Here is a 16,700-nt window from a genome sequence, read left to right on the forward strand (position 1 = left end):
AAGGCCAGGGATCGAACCCGCAACCTCATGGTTCCTAGTCGGATTCGTTAACCACTGTGCCGCAATGGAAACTCCGCAAATATAGTCTCATTATTATCCGATTTATGTTAGTAGAAATGAGAAGGCAATTTATTCAAGAAAATTTAATTACATGGAATATTGCAAATAATCACATGAGCTAATGCTTACTAGTGATTTTCATGTGACAAGCATTACTCTTTGGTACACTACTGGTAGCAGACAGAAAATATTACTAACCTTCCCAAGTTCATTCCCAGCCAGAGTGCTTCTGCCTGGAGCCTTTGGAGCCAATAGAAGACTGCGTTTGTTTCAGAAGCAAAGGAAGGCTTTATCGTTTCATGAAAGGACAGAGAGGCGCAGTTTGCGCTCTAGAACCCTCACGTCCAGACAGGCGGTGGGCGGGGCTGCTCTGGCGGGTTCTCGTCAGGGGGGAGGGGAGCGGGCTGAGTTCTCGCGAGGCTGGCGCTCCGGAGCGCAGTGTGGGGCGCAGCCTCCCTGCACACGGCCGGCTGCTGCCGCCATCTTCAATCGCTGTTCGGTGCCCAGTTCTGCAGGCAGGAGCGTCTGCCGTAGCTGGTTCTCCATAGCAACGCTGGTCTGACGCGCTAGTCCGCGGCCTCGGCACGCGTGTCCTTCCTATAAGCAAGTGAAACTGGACTGGGCACAAAGGGAAGAAAGGTTAGACTTTATTTTATTACTCGGATTTAATTGTATTTCCCAGGAATTATTGATGAGCTTTGCCAATGATAGAGGAGGGTCCTTATCCCCATCTTAGATAACAAATGAGGGTTAATAAGTTTAGGTAATTTTTTGGACATCATTGGCTCAGAGCCGGCAGGGCAACTTACCTGCTTCATCGTCAGTGGCAGTTAATGAAATGTTACTTCAGGATGCAAGTCCTTGCCAATAACGTGAAGAAGTGAGAAAGTTCCAACTTCTAAATTAAAAAAAAAATTTAGTCTAATTTTAATTGTACTTTATTATGATTTTGTTTTCAAGGACTTAAACATTCATGACATATAAAAATGACTATATGAATTTTTGCTGCCAAATGGCAGTAAAATTTGTAAATGAAGGATTTTTCAAATAAAGCTTTATTTGAAACCTAAGTTCCAATACCTTATTAAATATTAGAGCAGGGAAACTGCATTAGCCAAAATGCAAATATTTTTCTTAATCAAATGTGCATTACACAGTTCTTTTTGAATAACAGCTCATTCCATTAGAATTATACTTTAATTATAGCTTTGCTAGTGGATGCCATCTCTATAAGATTTGTTTCAATTAACTGTTGAGTTAAAAATGTGTAGTTTATTTGCATTCAGTTTCAATTCTTCACAATTGATATTTTATTACCTTAAAAGCCTTGTTAAAGAAACTCATAGATCAGAGACTGTAAATCCATAGGCTGAGGGCAGAATCTGGCCAACAACTATATTTGGCTTGTATGGTTTTTAATTCTTGTTTATTTTCATTAATATTAATATATTTCATTAAATGTTTCATAATATTTAATTTGTGAGGAACAAAGAAAGTCAGATCTCAGATCTCACTTAAGAAATGGGTAATTTAAATGAAGGATTTTGAAGATTCTTGAATTGCAAAGCAGGAGATTTATAATACTCATTAATTTAGGTATTATTTAAATTTTATTTTTAAGTATTGTGTAAATATGTACATGTTTCAGAATTTCTCAAGTAACCACTAAAATACTAGATATCAATTTATAATTCTGTAATTAGTAGAGGAAAAAACGCAATAAAACCCTATGAGGTTGAATGTAAACAGATGCAAAAGATAGAAAGCCAAGAGTTAAAACCAGTATTAAAGAAATCAAGTTACTTTTTAGTTGGGCATGCATATATTGGGGGAAGGGTAGTAACACTGACTTTATTAAATCCCTTTGTGGAGTTTATTGAGTTTTGAAAATTATTGAAGATAGTTTTGGTAGTGCAGAAAGTTATTTGTCTTTGAAATTCCATGCTTTAGTTAAAATTTTCTCTTTAGTTTTCTAATTATGCATGCACACAATTATTGCTCCAAGTCTGCTCGGGGCAATCTGTCTCTTTTTGTATATTCCAAGCATCTATTACATAACAAAAAACAGATATTCTGTCAGATTTCCTTTTCTATAAAATTTTGACTGAAATATATATGTATTTCATAGAGTCATTCATTTCTTATATTCCACCCAGTTATCTTCTCTTTCATATCTCACCTTTTATTTGGGGGCATAGACACCTTAATAGTGCTTACTTTCAATCTGTATGAACACAAGGTCAGGTAAAATGCACAAGACAGCATTTAGTGCCTTGAATCCATAGTAACATCTATCAGGGAATCCATCACCTAAAGCCTAAGAGAGTGACAGAATTTATTATCACTCTTTCTCAAACTCCAGCTTTATTTATTTTGTGAGCGGTCTAAAGAAAATAGCACAGTTAATGGGTAATTCAGTGAAGAATCACTTTTCAATTATGTGGGAAACGATTTGTTAGTGTCAGAATGTGGAAGTAGAGGAAAGTGCAGCCTGTTTTTAAACAATCATTTTTTAAAATTAGATGACATGAGGAATGATTGTGGTTGCTGGTTTAAAGTGTTTAACTATCTGTATTCACAGTGAGGTTGCCCTGCTTTAAGGAGCCAGGATTTCCAGGTGCATGTCCCACAGTGCAGTCACAGGAAACCAGATGTACCAGGCACTACACCCATTACACTAATGCAGGTACTTGGCATACATCATATCTTCATTTTCAAGAGTGGATATTCACAATTACGCCAATGTTTATATACACAGAAACTGGGAACCATTGATTTTCAGTCTCCGGAACCCCAAAGAGTGATGGAGCCAGATAGGAGAAACGTTTTCTGTGACCTATACCATGTAGCAACCATAGTAAACCAGACTGGGTCTCATCTCTGATGAAGTTGAAATTTACCTAGGAAGAGATAAGAAACTGGAAACCTCCTGGCATAGAAAATATAAGCAAGTTCAGGAAACATTAAAGAGAAAAAAAAAAAAAGGTTATCTTGAACTAGTTGACTAGTTGGTGAACTAGTGCAAAACTGAACTCATCAGAAGGCGGTATATTAGTTCTCTTTAGCTTTCATAACAAATCTCCATGAATTTAGTGGTTTAAACAAGACAACCTTATTATTTCACAGCTCTGCCGGTTTATTTGAGTATAGGGATCACCAGGTTAAAAGCAGGGTGTTGGCGGAGCTGTTTTTTGATAGGAGGTTCTGGGGAGTAATCTGCTTCCAAGATCATTCAGATTGTTGTCATTTGTCGGGTTTTGCTCCAGTGCATTCTAAGGAGAGGCAGGTTCTCCATATTCTGTCTCCTCATCTCCCACCAATATTAAATGAGCTTGAGGCTTACAGAGGGAAATTATAGGTTCTTACTGTTAAATATCTTCCTTCTTTTCCATTTCTTGAAGCTCTGAACTTTCTGTACCTGCATCCCAAATTGCCAGCTGTTTAATCCAGTACTGTATTACTTGGATTACTTCAGGGTGACATTTATGTTTGTTTTTAAAAATTGTACCCCTTCTTCCAAAATGGAATGACCAACAACTTCACAGTATAAGGAAGGATCTTTATATTTTCTAAGAGCTTTCCTTTATAGAAAAGTAAATATCTCACAACCTTAACAAAACAAGATTATTTTATTTTCCTTGATGAGATTACTTGTCCATCAAAGGACAAATTTGTGACTTTGAATTTTTCATTTGGAATTTTATGTGTTACTGCTTGTATTTGAATTATATTTACCATATGCTAAGTAGAAACGTATATGCAAATATTAAATTATTTTCCCAAATGACTCACCAAATCCTCTTCTGTACCTCTCTCTTACTGATAATAATAAATTTTTGGGAGTTTTAGATCATGGACTAGGGTCAGGGATTTGATGTTTGCTTTCTTTATTTACTAGATTATTGTGCTTGGTTAGGTTGTTTAACATCACTGAGCCTCAAGTTTCTCATCTGTGAAATAAGGATAATACACTCAGTCAACTGTATGGCCACCTGGATAAAATAAAATCATGTACATCTGTAAAAAGTGTTTGGCACAGAGCACTTTCTCATAGCTTTGATTCTCTCTCCCAGTGTTTCCATTTTAATTCTGTATGTGCTTTTTAGGAAATTCTGTTGTTGAGTTAAAAAGTTAAAATGAAAGATATTAAGATTCTAATTTACATAGAATATGTTAATAACCATTCATTAATGAAGCTTTGAAGACAATCGTGTAAAGAAAATATTAGGGTAAATTTCAATATCTTATTGAAATTCCCCGTGTTGTCTATATAATTAGATATGTTCTCAGAATGCAGTTATACATTTTGTAAATGACTTGTGAATGTCAGATAATCTTGTTTTAATTAGAGCAAATAAGACAGATGTGAGGGAAGGTTTCAAACTTTAATGTTGAATTGCTTTCAAGTGTAAAGTGCAGTGAAAAAAGAATTACTTTTTTAAGTGAGAAAGACAAGTAGTCTAATGAATCAATCATTGATCTCTTGAGAGAAGAGGCATTTCTTTTTTTAAGCACAAGATATATATATATATATATATGTGTGTGTATATATATATATATATTTATATATATATATTTGTCTTTGTTTAGGGCTGCACCCACAGGATATGGAAATTCCTAGGCTAGCGGTCAATACAGAGCTATAGCTGCTGGCCTATATCAAAGCCACAGTAATACCAGATCCCAGCAGCATCTGTGATCTATACCACAGCTCACACACTGCAGCTCACAGCAATGCCAGATCCTTAACCCACTGAGCGAAGCCAGGGACCAAACCCGCGTCCTCATGTATAATAGGTTCTTTACTGCTGAGCCACAATAGCAACTCCAAAAAATAAATATTTTTAAACAGTTAACAACTCCCTTTGAGAAAGTATATAAAACCAAATTCCAAATAGTAAAGCATAGAACACAGATAAAAATCATCATATTAATAATGAAAGCTAAAATTCATGTGGATGTTCTATAATTTAGATATAGTCCAAGATGGTCTTATCCTTCCCCTCATTTTGACTAAACTTTGGACTAGATTCTAGGCCCTAATCTCTGTTTCCTTTGGGCATTTACATTAGAAAACTTGTAACTGGAACTTCTGTTTCTACCCCTTTGAGATGTAAATCTTTCAAAAAGCCTCTTACCAAATTTACCACCTAAGACTGTCTCCTCCAGAACCTGGGGGCAACTTATTTGAAATGGGGTCATCTAGAAAGATGGCATCTCAATCTCCCAGCTTCTGTGGGAATTTAGAAACTGAACTTCAGTGGGCACCTTGCCTCAAGTTCTAAAACAATCTCCTATCAGGAAGACAATAGAAAGTTCACTTTTGGTGTTCCCACTGAGGCTCAGTGGTAATGAACCCAACTAGTATCCAAGAGGATGCAGGTTTCATCCTGGCCCTGCTCAGCAGGTTAAAGAATATCTGGCATTGCTGTGAGCTGTGGTGTAAGTCACAGATGCAGCTCAGTTCTGGTGTTGCTGTGACATAGGCTGGCGGCTCCAGCTCTGATTCGACCCCTATTCTGGGAACTTCCATAAGCTGCAGCAGGTGCAGCCCAAAAAGAAAAAAAAAAGAAAAAAAGAAAGAAAGTCCACTTTTCTTTGGAGTAATATCAGCAAACAAAGATGTCCTATGATTTCCCTAGTCCAGCTCTTAAAACTCCCCCATCCTTTGTTTCAGTGGATTTAAGCCTCAGGTTGAGTTCTGTCATCTCTCTCCTATTACAGTAGCCTTGAATAAAGTCTTCCTTACCTATTTAACTTTATCCTATGATTATTACTTCAAAAATATCTATACTTCATAATTTCCTTATGGGGTATATAATATCTCTACCCTCAAAAATTTAATAATAATAATAATAATAATAATAATAATAATAATAATAATAATAATAATATAATACCTGGATAAATCAGTCTTGTATTGGGAAGCAGTTTGGACACAGATTATCAGAATTCTGGCTTGTATAACCATGTGGTGCCATTTGATACATCAAGGTGGCCTTAATATTCTACATGCCCCTTATGCTTGGTATTTTTTAATGATGGAAAATGTGTTTATAATGACTGCAACTTTATCTTGGAAAAAATACAATTAAATGCACACATGAATATAAAATAAACTGTAAAAATTCATAGTAGGTAACAATGAAATTTTATGATCCTTTCTGAGAATTAGCTATCCTCTTCAAGTGTCTCATAAGGTGTTTTAGTCCAGTCTCAAGATTTCCTTTGCATGCCCGGATGTTCATCTTATTCAAGCTCTATCACTATCAGAGGAGGTTTAGACTTGGCTTATGTGACTTTCCAAAGAATATTCCTAAAGTACAAAGTTCTATCAGTGTTTTCTAGGGTACATTTGTCAATGTCCAAATCAGCCTTCAGTGTGTAGACCAGGCTGTGAAGAGTGGCCCCTCTGAATCTCCTACCTACCTGGACATCTTATGTATGTATCTGCACACTCATGGTGTGTGCACTCTGTGAGTAGGGACCCTTCACTCTTGAGATTTTGTGTGTGAGAACTATTTTAAAATACCTTTGGTAGGAAGGCTCATTTCTTGCATAGTGCAAACTTGAGAAACAACACATCTCCCTGCACAAAGTTGTCATGACACCCTGGGTAGCAACATGAAACACTTCCTCTGGACTCAAGAACAATTCGAGTATATACCTGATTATTTCATTCTGAGCCTGAGCTGTGTCATCTGCAGCACCATACTCTATTTGAATAATAATTCAGTGAGGCAAATGCAATTATCTCCATTTATAGATGAGGAAGCTAATAGAGAGATGGAGAATAATTTTTAGAGATACATGACTAGTAATTAAACAAGCCTGAACTCAAATTTTTTTTATTTTTTATTTTTTTTTTCTTTTTGCCATTTCTTGGGCCGCTCCTGTGGCATATGGAGGTTCCCAGGCTAGGGGTCGAATTGGAGCTGTAGCCACTAGCCTAAGCCAGAGCCACAGCAACGCGTGATCTGAGCCGCGTCTGCGACCTACACCACAGCTCACGGCAACACCGGATCGTTAACCCACTGAGCAAGGGCAGGGATCGAACCCGCAACGTCATGGTTCCTAGTTGGATTCGTTAACCACTGCACCACGACGGGAACTCCTGAACTCAAATTTTATATCTCTGTGTCTAAATCATGTTTTCCTTCCACTTAGAATAGAAGTAGATAACATCAAGTCACCTTACAGCACACAAATCATAGGTAAGAAAACTGAGGCTCAAAGAGGTTGAGGGATTTTGCTCAAGGTTTTCCAGCTCCTTAATGGCAGAGCTTATGTGAGATCCCCAGGTCTTCTGATATTAAGTCAGTGTTCATATGATATTTCATAAAATAAATAAATATATGAAAATATAAGGCTTCCTAGTGAGGGTAGATTTGGGGGCATTTGGGAGTTGTGTTTCTCTTGTAGAAGTAATTACTAATGAAAAACGTCCCTCCATAATCAGCATCACAGTTTCTATTAGTGTAAATCTAAAGCTTATTTAATTGCACATCTTATTCTTTATTTATGGACAGAAGAAAGCCAGTGAAGGAAGAGGAAGACTATTAGTTAATTTTTTAAACAAATCCATTCAACATTGTATTGGTCCAGCTTCTTCAGAGAAGGAGAATCAATAGGATGTAGGGAGAGAGAGAGAAAAGAGTGAAAGGGAGGGAAGGGCAGGGGAGGAAGATTGATTGATTGATGACTGATTGTAAGAAATTGGCTCAAGCAATCATGGAGCATGACAAGTATAAAATCTGCCAGGCAGGCCAACAGACTGGAGGCACAAGGAAGGGTTGATGTTGCAATTTAAGTATTAAGACTGTCTGTGACAATTCATTCTTTTTAGGGAGTCAGACTTTTTTATTTTTTATATTAAAGCCTTTAACTGATTAGATGAAGCCCACCTATATTATGGATGATAATATGCTTTATTTAAAGCCTATTGATTTAAATGCTAGCCTTCACTAAAAAGCCTTGGCAGAGACATCTGTAATAAAGTTTAAGTATCTAGGTAATGTGGGCTACCAACTTGACACACAAAATTAATCATCATAAGCATATGCCATGAGCCACTCACTGTGTTGATGCTAATATTCAAAGATGTAAAGAAACGAAGCAAAATAGATTTACATAGTCTAGTGAGGAAAAAAACAAACAAGCATGTGGTGTCAACACTATGAAATACTTGTGTTAATGGAAGTGTCTGAAAACTAGAAAACATCAAAGAAATTTGATTGTTGCTAAGGGGTTAAGCAGAGAAGGTGTCACAGTAGGGAGAGAATTTAGCTTGGAGCTGGAATAATGGGTGGAGATTTTACAAGCCAGAGAACATAAAAGAGGATCCCCCAATCAGAGAAGACTTTCTTGAGGAGCAGAGATATGAGAAGGTATGACATATTGGAGAAGGTGTCGATAATCTATACGTCTAACTATAAAGTGTAAAAGGCCAGAGAAGCGATGAAGTTCAGTGACAGGTGGGAGCTAGGTTGTGAATGGCTTACCGAGCCATGCAAATGCTTCTGCAGTTTATCCCCTAAGCCATGGAAAAACACAAGAAGTCGTCAGATCTTCTTGTGGTCAGGTTTTCGATACATGGAGCCATTAGAGTCAGAGAGTAGGATGCGATTATGACAGACATACTCTATGAATTGTCCACTGTTTGCTGGCCCCAGATTATCTTCCAATATTAAAGACACCCAGCCATCTTCGAGGCAGAATCCAAAACCTTTTCTCTCTTATTTTAAACTAATTTTATTCATGCTGCTATTCTTTCTTTTGGAGCTACCTGTTTTCCCAGGAGTTTTTACAAACTGAAATCAAATGATCAAAATTTACAGCTCCAAGTTACCGTGGATAAATGACCACATGGGAGCAGATGGGAAGAGACAGCTCTGCTCAGTGTGGCATACACGAAGCCGCTTAGAAATCACCCTGCTCTAGATAGATTTGAGTATTGGTCAAGCTTCAGTCCTTCAGAATCTTGAGCAAGTTGCTTCTCTGGGCTTCAGTTTTCTCATCGTTAAAATGGAGACAGCAATCTCTATATGGCCAGTTATTATGGAGAATTAAAAATAATTTACAAAATGGACTTGGCACAGAATATGTTGTGTAATACTTATCCTAAAAATATCTTCCTGCTTGGTCAGTTCTTTGAAAAACTGACTATGACATAGAGTTTGTTTTCTGATATTAAACCTTTTATTACTGAGTCCACCCTGGCATCCTGTCCTTCAGTAGTAATCCTTCTGTCTGGAATATCTGTTCTCTGTAGTCTGGTTGTTAACTCTTCTTATAGTTACACTCTTAGATAAAGTGCTACCTCCTCCCGGAAGCCTTCCTTGTTACCAGCCCTCCAGGCTTCCTGGAGCTATGCACTCACGCAGTGATCTCTCTTACCCCCTTACCACTGGAGAAAGTGGACTTTAAAGCTATATTTACCTTTATTTCCCTAGAATTTTATGAAGAATAGGACATGGAGTGGATGATAAATGTTTGGAATGAAGTAAATAGAACAGAGGCAAAAGAGCAGAACCAAACATACAAGTAATACACAAAGGAAGTATTTTCTATGATAATACTTTTCACAATGATTTAAAGATGATGTCTTCTTACAAACTTGTCTGATGAATTTGAGGATATTCATCCTTCTTGGTATGCATTTGCTTGTCTATAACAAATGTTGAACTAGATTACTTTATAGTGATGGCAATAGTTCTGAATCTTTCTTTGAAACAAGCTGGTAGTGCAAAGGTAATTTTTTTTTTTTTGTCTTTTTGCCTTTTCTAGGGCCGCACCCGTGGCATATGGAGGTTCCCAGGCTAGGGGTCGAATCGGAGCTGTAGCCGCCGGCCTACGCCAGAGCCACAGCAACACCAGATCTGAGCCGCGCCTGTGACCTACACTTCAGCTTATGGCAATGCCGGATCGTTAACCCACTGAGCAAGGGCAGGGATCGAACCCTCAACCTCATGGTTCCTAGTGGGATTCATTAATCACTGAGCCATGATGGGAACTCCTAAATATTTTGTTAGGAAAGAAAAAAAATGTGGCATTTTAACAGTCAGAAAATGATTGTACACTTAGGGAAATCTAAGTCCTTGTAGGTCAACCCCTGGCATGGTTGTGGCTCTGGCTGATGAATTTCCCGAGCATCTCTTCCTTCGAAGTCCTCAGCCTGCTGTCTCTGACTCCCATGCACTTGTGAGTCAGTACACAAGACCCATTCACACACTCTCAGAGGCCGGCAGCCATTCGCCCATTCTCTCTTCATTCTTCTCCTAGTCCAAAGTGCTTTATATTCTCAGAGGTCAGTAAAGCACTTTACATTCTCAGAGCAAAAGAGCTATTAAAATTCAGCATTTTTTTTTTTCTTTCAAAGTCAGAGAGATCTCTGACTTTAAAGTATACCTTAGCTTGCCATGTAAAGCTTAACCTTAGGTATCTTATATTAGCCACTATTGAAAGCAATGTCTATAGTCATACCTCATAACAGTATCTCATAGCCCTGCCAATCAAAAATGAATATTCATGTTTGCATGAACCATTCAAGTCATATGTATTCTATATGCATTTTAAATCCATGTTGGTGTCAGTTCATCTGATTTTGATCATAGCCAACATGTCTTCGCATATTTTGGTTTTTAAACTTAATTTTTTTTCTCATAGTTTTTAAAATAATTTGTATTTTAACCTGTTACATTAACATTGCTTCTTAGACACTTTTTTTGGTGATTTTGTATGAGAAGTGAATGTTTGAAATCTGGAAGATCTGAATTAGGATTTAAGCTGACCCCATGAATTTCTGTGGACACATGATTAACAGTGTTAAGCCATGGTTTTCTTCATTATAAATGGAGAAAATATAATAAAGCATGGATGTTCATGAAATAAATGTTCTAACACATGGGACAGAATCTAGTGTGTTGCCTGCCTAACATATAGCAAAATCTTGAGATATAAATTATTTTCTTCTCTTTTGCAAGAGTTCTTTTTTTCCAAGATAATATTGTAGGTAGTGCTTAAATATAAAGTTACACACTAATTATTCTCATACACATATATGCATGTAAAATTATGCATGTTTTTCCAATTACATGTATTTCTGTGTAAATCAATACACATATTTAAGGCAAGATTTGTCTGATTAATCCCTGACTTATACTTTAAGTTAATAGCTCTCTACTGTGGGCACGTTTGCCCCCAGGGGACATGTGGCAATGTCTGTAGATATGGTTTGGTTGTAACAACTAGAGGATGAGGTGAAATTGGCGTCTGGTGGGTAGAGACCATGGATAATGCTAAGTAGCCTACAATACACAGTACAGCTACTCATAACAGAGAATTACCTTATTCCAAATTCTAGTAATGCTGATGTTGAGAAACTCTGCTCTAAATTTATGTAGTACTTATCATATAATATCTGGCCGATAAATATTTTCCACTCCATGGGAGTCTTACCTCCCTCTTGGGAGTAAAATGGGGTGAGTTAATTCATGATGCTCATTTTCTCTAGTACGTTAATTTTCGTATTAAAAGACAAGAGCCAGGAATATAAAAACTAATTTTTTATCAAGGGTATTTATTCTGGAAACTTACAGCACTTTGTCCTCATGAGGGCTTTTTTTTTTTTTTTTTTTTTTTTCAGGTACAAAATAGATTATCACCCACTCTTGCCCACTTTATCCAAAGCCATAATGCAGTTAAGATTAATAGAAGAGAATGATCTCCTTTATAAATATTGTCAGTATCTGTCCAATCTGTGAATATTTAGATGGACTGGACAAACAACATTCTTAGATCAAAAGCCCTCTATAGGCTGAGGTATACTCAAGATTAAGTTAGTTGCAACCTGGGAGGGATGACAGTAACTGGTATTGTTCCAGTTATAATTAAAGAAATCCAGGTAAAATCAAGAGCCTTGGGGAGCTCTATCAGGTCTTCCCAGCTCATGAGCTCAACCTACCTTGTGACATGGAATGTATTTACCAAGAAGATAGTCACTCTTCAAAGAACCATGAAGAATAGAATGCAGGCAGCATCTTTCTTAGTGGAAAGCATGAGATTAACATCTGAATTTAAAAAACATTTTCACCTTGAAAAAAATATTAATTTTATCATTATAATTTTATTATTATTATTTCTTTAAAAATGTAAATGGGATGCATAAAAGAACAGCAATGATAATGTAAGGATGCCTTATTCTGAAGAAAGAAAGAAGGAAAGGAAGGAATAAAGGAAAGAAGGAAGGAAGGAAAGAAGGAAGGGAGGGAGAAAGCAAGAAACTTTATAGGAAGGCCTTCCATACCTCAAACATAGATTGTGTCAAAAGTCTATATGCATCTCCCCATCCAATTCTTAGAACATATAATGAGGTGTGTATTTTCAATGATGTTTTAAAGATAAAGTGAACAAGCCATATATAAATTAAATGGATTAGCTGAGAACATGGAGGTGGTTTATGGTAGAGGTGGGGTTCAACAGTGTCGAAACCCTATTTAAACTCCAATCCAAGTTAGTGAGGAGAATAAGTTTAATGCCATGTCTCCTGATGCCAAAAACCTTTTCTTTATTCCCCTATTAGTGGAAGACTGATGGTTAAAAGATGATATCAAATTCAAAATTTAACTGAAAACTTCAGTGAGAATCGGGTATCAGCAGCTGTATTTTGAGCCAGATGTCTTAAAAGTATGAGATATTTAGTCCTGTGTAGAAAAAAATTCACATGTATGTTTACATGGTTTACATAGCAGAAGTGCCGTTGGCCCTGTGTAATTGCAGTTCCATGTCTGTGGGTCCAGCCAGCAATGGGTTGTGTAGTATGATAGCACGTATCTAGTAAAACAATCCACATGTCAGTGGACCCACACAGTTCAAACCCATGTGGTTCAAGGGTCAACTGTAGTTAGGATTTTGGAGCTCATGGACAGAGAGTAAGGAGCATATAGAGGGTCATTTACTACAGTGCTTTTGGATATAAGGCTTTGCTGTATTGGCTCTGAGAATTTCTGCAGGCTGCTCCCTTCGCCATTTGGGGTTACATGGAAAAATAAACCTGATTGATGTCATTAAGAAAATGTCTCCACTCCATTAGCTGAAGTAGTCGTATAGGAAGAATAATACATCCTTTTCAATTATTCAGCAAATATTTACTTGTCCATTACTAAGGCACTATATGCTAGCTGGGAAGACAAAGAAATAATTCAGATAAGATCCTTGTTTTCATTCAGGTTACACTGAAAGCAGAGAGACCCAAAATAGATTAGTATTAAGCATCATATGTTATGACAATGACAACTAAAACTTGTAGAATAAAATATGGTAATAAAGGAGAGAATGAAACTGGGAGAAGCTGCTTTCATTAGGGTCAACCAGAGTCCTCTCTGTGGAGGTGAGGATTAAATAAGTTAAATTAGGTGTTTCTTCTATGATACCTAGCACAGAGTAGGCCTTAATACAGGAAATAAATTACTAACATTTACTTTAATATCAGAAGTCTTTAGGAAACTTAGCCTCAACTTTGAAAGATGAGACAATATATCTGAAATAATTAAGACCACAGAATTCAGAAGTGGTAGTGACCTCTCCAACCTCCCAACTCTACTCTCTGTTTTAATTAGCTGGAGAAGAGTTCATTTAAGAACTTAGTTTGAATCTAGCAGATTACTTACTGGCTTAAGGGTCATGGGTGATTTCCACCAATTCTGAGTTTCTGCTTCCCTCTTTGTTGAAATAATTGGTAGTATATTTAAAATGGTTGTTTAAGTTACATAAAGAATTAATGCACATGAGAACTTTAGAATGTGGTAGATGCTGACTGGCCATCAATTTCCTTTCCTTTCTACCCCCCTCACATGGGAAGGAATTGAGTCATAGCGAAAGGAAGGAACTTCGTTCTAGTTCAGGATGGCAGCATACGAGGATCTTGAGCTCTCCTGCTCCCCTGTCCGCACTGAATCTACAGCTTTTAAGGGAACAGTTTCCTCTGAAGAAAACACAAACTTGCTGAGCAACTCCTCCCCTTCAGGAAAAGAGGAAAAAAATACACTGAAACAGGTGGAAATGACTGGGACATACTCTTGACATAAACCCTATACCAACCACACCAAACTATAATCAAGAGGTAGCTCAAAACCTGGAGCTTCTCCCTTAGGAGAAAAATGTTTATACCCCACATCAGGTACCCCAACATTTTTTGTCTATACCTGAAAGACAATTCCTCAAAACACCTAGCTTTGAAAACCAGTGGGGCCTCTGTCTTCGAGACCCACAAGGCTGAAAAGAAAGAACTATGGCTCACAAAGGGCTTAGAGTCTGACCCAGGGCCAAGTGCAGAGGCAGCCAAGAATGCCCAGCTTCATTTGTTAATCTTTTTTTTTAAATAAATTATTAAAGTTGATTTACAGTGTTCTATCAATTACTGCTGTACAGCAAAGTGACCAAGTTATACCTATATACAGTCTTTTTCTCATAATATCTGCCATCATGTTCTATCACAAGTAATTGGATATAGTTCCCTGTGCTGTGCAGAAAGAGTTCATTGCTTCACCATTCCAAATGCAATAGTTTGCATCTGCTAACCCCAATCAATTGCTAATCTTAAAGTACCAGCCTGAGGGTTTGGGGCCTTCTAGAGCCACTCCTGTAATGAGTGCTGGTGAATGCCATCTTCCTGCTTCCTTCTGCCTTGCTAGAGTTGGAAAAGTGGAATTTTTTTTCCCTCAGGCAGGTACCATGTTGCCACTTTTCCTCTGTCTTCCTCCCTCCATCTTTGCTCTCTCCCTCTGCTGTGCTCCAGAGCACTGGTAATTCCTAGAAGGAAGCTTTTTACATTCTTCCAGTCTACTTAAACCTACGTGCTGGCTGATATCCTGACAGGCTTTGGTACACCCTCAACTACTGGGAGATATTCAAATTAAAATATGTTGCTTAGATAATCACAAAGGTTTGAGAGACAATAAAAGTTAGGACAGGGTTGAACAATGAGGTTTATCTTTTACAGGAGGCCCTTCTACCCCTTCAAGACTGGGAGTGGTGACTGTTGCATCTAATGCATAGAAACCAACACAGAGAATCAAACAAAATGAAGAAACAGAGGAATATACTTCAAACAAAAGAGCAAGATAAAACCTCAGAAAAAACCTTAATGAGAAAGGAAGAAACGTGTGCATGAGGACACAGCTACTTATTGAGTAAGTCCAAACAAATATTAATTCCCAATTTTATACTCTTTCTTCTTTTTCTTATACTTTTCTTTGTCACTCATAATATGATGAATTTAATTGGTAATGTGCCAAAAAAAATCAGAAGAAGAAGGTTTTATGAAAGCCAGGAGTGATCAAAAGATTCTTTGTGCAAATGATGGTTTTGAGCCTCCATGGGGTATTTGCTAGTTCTCAAAATGTGTTCCCAGGAGCAGCAACATTGATACTTTTTGGGAACTGGTTGGGAATAAAGGCTTTCATTTGCAGCATAATACTGCAAAGTGAAAATCTCACCCTAGTGGAGATTTTGTGAATTGAAAATGAATATAGATAGATGATTGATTCTTAGATGTTTGATTGATGGATTGATAGGTATTCATTCTATCTATAATACAAATTATGTTTGTATTCTACCTATATCCAAACTCATTTTATTCTTACTATTTTCCTTGCTCCTTACTGTTCTAACAAGCAGTTTGGCAATATTCCACTTGGTAAAGAATTGGTAGTAATAGTCATCATTGTTTTGTAGTTCTGGGGTGCAGTGGGTTAAGGATCTGCTGTGCTGTCACTGCAGTGGAGCAGGTCGGATCCCTGGCCCAGGAACCTCCACTTGTCATGGGTATAGCCAAAAAAAGAAAATAATCATTGTTTATTTACTTTCACTTTACCTAACTCTGGGGGGAAAAAAGCAACTTTCACTTTACCTAACTCTGGGGGGAAAAAAGCATATTTTTTTTCTGCCGAATAATTTCACAAATGTTGATATAATGCCCTTAGACTTTGCCCGGACTTATTGAACTGTGTTGAGTGAAGTAATCCAAGGTCTGAAACTTCCTCTGTGGTTGGTGCCTTATCAGCTATTATCAGTTGCTGCTCTTACTGATTCTGTGTAAACTGTAAAAAATTATTCATATATTAATTATTGATCTGCCTTCAAGAGAATCTGACATGCACTCAAATAATTCCAGATGGATTCTGTATTACAATGACTTAATACTTTACTTTCTCATAAAATATGAGCTATCTTGGATTGATCTGATAGAGTAGTACCTTGGAGGTTCTACATTGTGAGTCAATGAGGAAAAGAATAAAATACATCTCAGGTGGTGGGCATGTCAATAAGAAAACCTACATTTACTGAGTTTTGTATGTGGGTATTGATGCTGTGGATTTACAGGTGCTATATGGACCCCCCACAACTCTGCTGTCCATCTAGTATCATCATACCATTTTAGCTTGAAAAAGTTGAAGCTTGATATTAGGTAAAGTTGAAATCTTCAAAACTCAGGAAACGGTGATTGAAACCAACTCTGGTTGATTAAACATTCTTGCTTTTCTGCTCTTTGGAGTTGCATTTATGATGCCATGAAAAAAAGGTCTGGTATTCATTTATCAAACCCTTATTGAACACTTACTGTGTGATCAGATGCTCTAGAG

At 37.2% G+C, this 16,700-nt stretch overlaps 1 long non-coding RNA gene across 6 annotated transcripts in view; it reads left to right on the forward strand.

Moving 5' to 3' along the window:
• The first annotated feature begins 517 nt into the window (after positions 1 to 517).
• The window catches only part of LOC146404954 (uncharacterized), a 621,252-nt gene continuing 605,069 nt past the window's right edge, over positions 518 to 16,700 (forward strand). For all 6 annotated transcript variants that reach the window (XR_014839818.1, XR_014839817.1, XR_014839816.1 and 3 more), the window contains exons 1-2: positions 518 to 699; positions 15,059 to 15,248. This is a non-coding gene — a long non-coding RNA (uncharacterized LOC146404954). The remainder of the gene's footprint in view (positions 700 to 15,058; positions 15,249 to 16,700) is intronic.

The sequence above is a fragment of the Sus scrofa genome, chromosome 3, assembly GCF_054392235.1.
Source record: "Sus scrofa isolate SSC_HxYL_T2T_F1_AM1 chromosome 3, Sscrofa_HxYL_maternal_Yorkshire_Landrace_v2.0, whole genome shotgun sequence".
Taxonomy (NCBI): domain Eukaryota; kingdom Metazoa; phylum Chordata; class Mammalia; order Artiodactyla; family Suidae; genus Sus; species Sus scrofa.